Below are 6,013 nucleotides of genomic sequence, written 5' to 3'. Positions count from 1 at the left end.
AGATAGAATATATATATATATAATATATTGTATATATATTATATATATATAGATTATATATAGTATACTTATATAATATATATATATATATAATACATACATTATAAAAAAAAATAGTTTTGTGGGTGGGGCAGTTATTAAAATAAAGTCTTTATGGACAGCTTTAATCCAAGTAGTCTGGGTCAAAAACACAGTATCAGGAATTAAATTCTACTGCCTTAACCTGTAGGATCTAGTGTATGCATTTAGATATCGTCACTAAGTAGTTTTTTTTTTTTGTAAGAATTTTCATTTTTTCTTTTGGGGGGGGAGGCAGTTATCTTCAGATCTATGATAAAAGGCAATTGGAATTGAAAATTGATTGACACTGTGTGATACGTTAAAATTAATTGGCAGGTGTTTTTTTTTTAAACCCAGTGCATGCTAGGACATGTACACTGTAAATAGCCTTTACCAAACTTATATGCTTCCGATGTGGACCATAACCACCAACACCAACCTAAGGTTATACCTGTTGCTATATGCAGAATATTCATTCTGAGGTTCTAAATGCTATGAGAAGGAATCGATATGTAAGATCTGTAGCTACGGTGCTGATGTGTTGCACTGTCAAGTGTCCTGTAACTACTTTTATTGTCAAAGTGTACGGCATGGGAGTAATCTTGTGTAAGCTTCAGAAAACCTGCCTTATTAACTATCTTTTTTCTTTTCCTAATTAATAATTATGACTAAATTTAAGTGGATGTATTTATACATGTTTTGGAACATGGCAAACAAGTATGTTTTACGTGTTTTAAAGGTTTGTTAAATGCAATGATATTTCTAAGCTGATTTGTTTAAATAAATTGAGCAACTTGATAATACTGGCATATCATTTGTATTTGATACCACTTTCCTAGAAATCTTTAGTTAGAGGTCTACAACATTTCGAGGCATACATTGAAAGCCATGCACTCCACTAAAATTGCTCATCTATTACAATTTACTGATGCAATTTGAGCACCTGTCTTGTTGGGTTTTGGTTGTTTATGTTGGAGATGGTGGGTGGAATCCCCAGTTCACTTAACCATACTACAATACTATTGCTACCAAAGGAAAAATGAAACCTCAATTAATGGTTGAAAGTATTCACTGTGTACTTAAACTGATTAGGCAGCCTGGTTTCAACGTTGAAGCTGCATAAACTGAATTACTTTTATATGTCCTCTGTGTACAACATAGATGATAATCTTGTAGTTGGGTTTTCAAGTGATTATTTTCTATGATGTGTATATTGACGAGACACAAATGTGTTCCATATTGTTGCCTGATACAATGTTTGATAAATAAAAGGATGATTACAATGACACAAATACCCAGTTCTGGGTCAAAAACTCCTCCTTTTTTTGACACCCCATTCATGTGCTGCTGAAACATTTGGCATGTGGCTGCATTTTGAGGTAGCCAATTAAAAATGTTGGATAAACACCATGAAAAGGTGAATTTAAATGAAGAGAGCTGATTGTATTAGGCGGTAGCAATATGCCCACAGAGATATCTTCTGATTTTGTCACACTTAATGTGCTAGCCTGAGCACAAAACCCAACCACTGGTACTACTACTGTAGTTTCAGAAATTTAAATTGAATTATCAATAAGTTGCTGCAGCAGGTTTCTTAATTCTCTCCCCATGCTGGGCATGCTTGGTGCTGGTGATCCGTCAGACTCGGTTAATAAACTGTTTTGGGTTTTACTGCTCAAATATGAGAACAGTGCTTGGTTAGTATGTTAATCGAGGGACATCTTTAGGAACTGAACTGTTTGACACCAAAAAATAATACAATTCTCAATTATGAGGATATTTTTAAACAGGACCTTAAGGAAACACACATTATATATATATATATATATATATATATATATATATATATATATATATATATATATAAATATAGAAAAAGAAATGGTTTGGTTCAAGGAAAAAAGGAACTTTTCAACCCATCAGCTGTGTACAGAACATAAAACCTATTTCAGGAGATTTCATTAAATCCTACCTCTCTTTGTAAAGCAATACCTGTGTTTTGGCAGCACTTTCCTTGTTTTATTATCCCAATGAAAACTAGTTAATGAAAAATGGCGGCATTATAACAAAATAAACTTATATGCTTGGTGGATAAGCTGAAATCTGCAAAATGTTTACTCCATGGATAATTTCTTGACATTATTTCAAACAGAAATGTAGTTTTTATTAATTGTTTAGATAATTTCACAGTTATGAGTTATCTTCCAAGAAAGAATTGGGACTTTAGTACTTGCTATAGACAATAGACATGGTCTTCCTGTTGTAGAAAGGTAAAATTCCCAAATTCTAATATCCCTCCTGAGCGGTTTTTAAACACAATTGTATATAGGAAAGTCACAAAATCATTAGAGTTATACTTATATCCCAATTAACTCATTTTAAGATTAAATGTTGTGGTTGGAAACCAAAATATTTAGCCAAAGACAACTCGCTAATATATATATATATATATATATATACTGTATATATATATGTGTATGTGTGTGTGTATATATATATATATATATATATATATATATATATATATATATATATATATATATATATACAGTGCCTTGCAAAAGTATTCAGACCCCTGACCAGTTCTCTCATATTACTGATTTACAAATGGTACATTGAAATTTCGTTCTGTTCGATATTTTTTTTTTTAAACACTGAAACTGAGAATCAATTATTGTAATTTGACATTGTTTTTTTGTTGGGAAGTATTTTTAAGAAAAATAAGAAACTGAAATATCTTGCTGGCAGAAGTATTCAACCCCTATGCTGTGGAAGTTTCCAGTTTGCACCGATGAAAGAAATTGCCCTAACGAGGACACAGTTACCTTACCATTGGCCTCCACCTGTGAACCATTAAAGTTGCTGTCACATTTTCTGGATAAAAACCCCACTGTTGAAGGATCATTGGTAAGGCTGTGAATCTGAAGGAAAATGAAGACCAAAGAGCATTCTACAGAAGTTAGAGATAAAGTAATACAAATGCATAGATTAGGGAAAGGGTACAAAATAATATCCAAGTGTTTGGATATCCCAGTGAGCACAGTTGGATCAATAATCAGGAAGTGGAAGCTGCATCACACCACCCAGGCACCGCCAAGAAAAGACCATCCCTCAAAACTCAGCGCTCAAACAAGAAGGAGACTTGTGAGAGAAGCCACAGAGAAGCCAACAATCACTTTGAAGGAGCTACAGAGTTCAGTGGCTGGGAGTGGAGTAATGGTGCACCAGTCAACCATATCAAGAGCTCTGCATAACATTGGCCTGTATGGGAGGGTGGCAAGAAAGAAGCCGTTACTCCAAAAGTACCATCTGAAAGCACGTCTGGAGTTTGCCAGAAAGCATGAGAGTGACCCAGCTGAGATGTGGGAAAAGGTTTTGTGGTCAGATGAGGGCAAGATAGAGCTTTTTGGCCAAAACTCAAAGCGCTATGTGTGGCGCAAACCTAACACTGCTCATGCCTCAAGACACACCATCCCTACAGTGAAGTATGGTGGTGGCAGCATCATGCTGTGGGGATGCTTCTCATCAGCAGGGACTGGGCATCTTGTTACAATTGAAGGAAGAATGGATGGAGCAAAATACAGGAAAATACTGCAAGAGAATCTGCTTCAGTCTGCTAAAAAACTGAAGCTTGGGAGGAAATTCACCTTTCAGCAGGACAATGATCCCAAGCACAAGGCCAAAGCAACATTGGAGTGGCTCAAGAACAAAAAGGTGAATGTCCTACAGTGGCCCAGTCAAAGTCCTGATCTCAATCCCATTGAGAATCTGTGGCACTATTTGAAAATTGCGGTCCACAAGCGTCGTCCTACCAACCTGAACAACCTGGAGCAAATCTGCCAAGAAGAATGGGACAAAACACTCCGACACTGTGTGCAAAGCTAGTACATACTTAACCCAAAAGACTTAAAGCTGATATTGCAGTGAAAGGTGGCTCTACCAAATATTAATGTGTGGGGGTTGAATACTTATGCAAGCAAGATATTTCAGTTTTTTATTTTTCTTAAAAATATTTCCCAACATAAAACCAATGTCACCTTACAATAATTGATTTTGAGTTTCAGTGTTTTAAAATAAAATATCGAACAGAACGAAATTTCAATGTACCATTTGTAATTCAGTAATATGAGAGAATTGGTCAGGGGTCTGAATACTTTTTTCTTTTGCAAGATATTATATATATATATATATATTATATATATATGTATATAGTATATATATATATATATATCTATATTATATATATATATATATATATATATATATATATATATATATACGATTATCTAGCTATTGCTATGCTCTGTTTTTTGATCTTTATAAAAATTAGGCAAAAACAGCAGGGTGGAAAGGACAGATTTAAAAAAAATTTAAAAAACACACACAGAACATCTGCTGATTTGCTCTATGGAATTAAAGTCTTTGAAAAAACCCAGAGAATGAGTTTAAACTGTGGTAGTGTATCACATTGTAAGGTTTTGTTGGGAAGTTATCCATTGCGGGAAGCATTTGAGTCCTTCCTGATGTCTCCACTTTCATTTCATTTTAGAGTGCCTTTTAATCCTGTCTCATTCAGGTCATTAAACCACATCCTGCACATGTCTGTTTTTCCCTCTTCTTTAGTCCCCTGTATTAGCATGTCAGTAGATGCACTAGACTTCACTATACAAGTGTGTGTGTATGTATGTATATGTATATGTATATATATATATACACACACACACACACACACACTTGTATAGTGAAGTCTAGTGCATCTACTGACATGCTAATACAAGGGACTAAAGAATATAAATAAATAAAATGTTCCTCATGAGGACTTGCATTGGATAGCATGTGGTCCTTCAGGTCAAGATTTGGGTGCATTGTACAGAACTCATTGCACCTACAGTACATGAAATTTGAATCATGCTTAGCAGTGCTGTTAGTCTCTCGCCTATCATCTGTACTTAATGCTCAAACTGTTACACGACAGGTACAATAAGAGGTTGCAGTAAGAAAACTAAATCTTTGTATTTTTATGACCACAAAGTTACGAAAGGTGGTAAATTTGACTCCAGTCACGTGGCCATGTCAGAAGAGGTCAAGGTTGCCCATCATTTGTTTACTGTGTATGTTATACCTACATGGTTTTACATGTTTCTAAACAGAAGTAGTTATGAGTAAGTTGTATTGAGTAAGTATCCTGTGTAACTACATGTATGCTGTGGCTTTTGACAGACAAGAAAGCATGTCGGTTATTAACGGAAGGTTGGTTTAAGACAGAAAGAAGCCATTGAAGAGATGGGGCTAATTTCACCCTGAAGGGGAGTTGACCAAGTAAGTGAAAGCATGGGCTTAAAAACAGATTTATTTAAAAGTGTTCTTCCAAATGTTATGTTTTAAAATAAAAATGTATGTTTACTGTAACACTTGACTCTCTTAAAACTGTACATTTGAAAACTACAATGAATGGAGGTGCACAGATGGTAAGATTTAAAGCCAACATTGGACTACATTCTGGAAGCTATTTACTCCAATTTGAAAAACACACCCAATAAAGTGACCCAACTGTAAGTAAGCACCTCAGATATTTAAGGTTTTGTAAATTGTTTCTTGTTTGTTTTAAAAGCCCAATGGGTTCTTTTTCTAATGGTACTTTGGATTAAATAGTTGAGAGAATTTAGCCCACTGTGTAAATGTCTACTAGACTTTAACAACATAAAGTGGTGTATAGCAACCAAGCTACTTAGCTTCCTGGTGTGTTCTGGAACTGACCATCTGTTTCTAGATTAAGAAGTATTTACACTATGCACTAGTTTGAAACATTGTAAAGTGCTCACTAAGATTTCACATTCGGCATTCTGAGCTACAAAGATTAGTACAGAAGAAACAAGTACAGTTAATTATTACAAACTTATACAGCATGGAAATGAAACAAACATGCAAACAAAGCATTGTGTGCTCTACACAG

The sequence above is a fragment of the Polyodon spathula genome, chromosome 4 (assembly GCF_017654505.1).
Source record: "Polyodon spathula isolate WHYD16114869_AA chromosome 4, ASM1765450v1, whole genome shotgun sequence".
Lineage (NCBI taxonomy): Eukaryota > Metazoa > Chordata > Actinopteri > Acipenseriformes > Polyodontidae > Polyodon > Polyodon spathula.
The sequence above is the reverse complement of the archived record's forward strand: the minus strand, read 5'-3'. Positions refer to the sequence as shown.